Source organism: Buceros rhinoceros, unplaced genomic scaffold (assembly GCF_000710305.1).
Source record: "Buceros rhinoceros silvestris isolate BGI_N320 unplaced genomic scaffold, ASM71030v1 scaffold13629, whole genome shotgun sequence".
Lineage (NCBI taxonomy): Eukaryota > Metazoa > Chordata > Aves > Bucerotiformes > Bucerotidae > Buceros > Buceros rhinoceros.
The window spans coordinates 46,151-47,027 of NW_010429866.1; the positions used below are offsets into that span (position 1 = coordinate 46,151).

General features: G+C 49.8%; 1 protein-coding gene across 1 annotated transcript in view; it reads left to right on the top strand.

Annotated features, from left to right (window-relative positions):
* Window positions 1-877, top strand: part of ELL (elongation factor RNA polymerase II) — a gene marked incomplete at its 5' end in the record, with an annotated part of 25,814 nt that overhangs the window by 22,311 nt on the left and 2,626 nt on the right. The window lies entirely within an intron of this gene.

An 877-nucleotide genomic window follows, 5' to 3' on the forward strand; every position in this document is an offset into this window, starting at 1 on the left:
ACTGAGTTGACTGGAGGATACAGAGGTTCTTGTGTGGTTGCAAAGCTGCGGTTTGCTGGGCTGTGTGACCCATACAAACCACCGCTCCGAGCTGGCATCTCTGGTGCCATTCAGAAGAACGCGGGTGGCTGGGGAGGGGGGCGGTTCTGGCAGCAGATGTGCTGATCCCTCCTGTGGAGAGGGGAATACTGCAGCTCCTCGGCCCGTCTCCACATGAATCCCGTGAGGTTTATGAACTCCGTGGGAGGTCTGATGCCTCACCTTTTGGTACGGTCTGACCATTTTGATAGTCAGCTCCTTAAACGATAAGAGCTGTCACTGCTGCTTTGATCAGAGACATATCTTTCATTCCAGTGAGGACAACTCCCTTATCTCATGGTAGCACGTTCTTTGTGGATGCTTATTTATACCAACTCCTAGCAAACGCTCGATTCCTGAAGGCTAGAGCATGTTTAGCTTAACAGGGTGAAAGTTTTCCCTAAATTTGATATCTAATTTAGCTTGTACGCGTTCCTGCACTGAGCTGGCACTGCTGCAGACAGAGCAAGATGGCAAATTAGTCTCGTCACCTACAGAAAGCTGAGTTTTACCATCCGAGAGGACTGGCTGCTGGGCTTCCTACAGAACGTCAGCTCTCATGGCTTTGTGTGGAGCTGAGTGACTTCCAAAGGGCCTCAGAGGTGCATCTCTTAAACACAAGCCCTCACGTCCAGTTCGTGTGGGGGATCTTCAGAAGGTGGTGCAAATACAGTCAGTCTATTCAACATGGTTTCTCATTGTGCCCTTGCCACATAATCGCCCTGTGAGCAGTTTGCAGCGATAGCTGAATGCTTTTTGTGTTCCTTTAAAGACTAACACTGGGAGCATCGTATTCCTG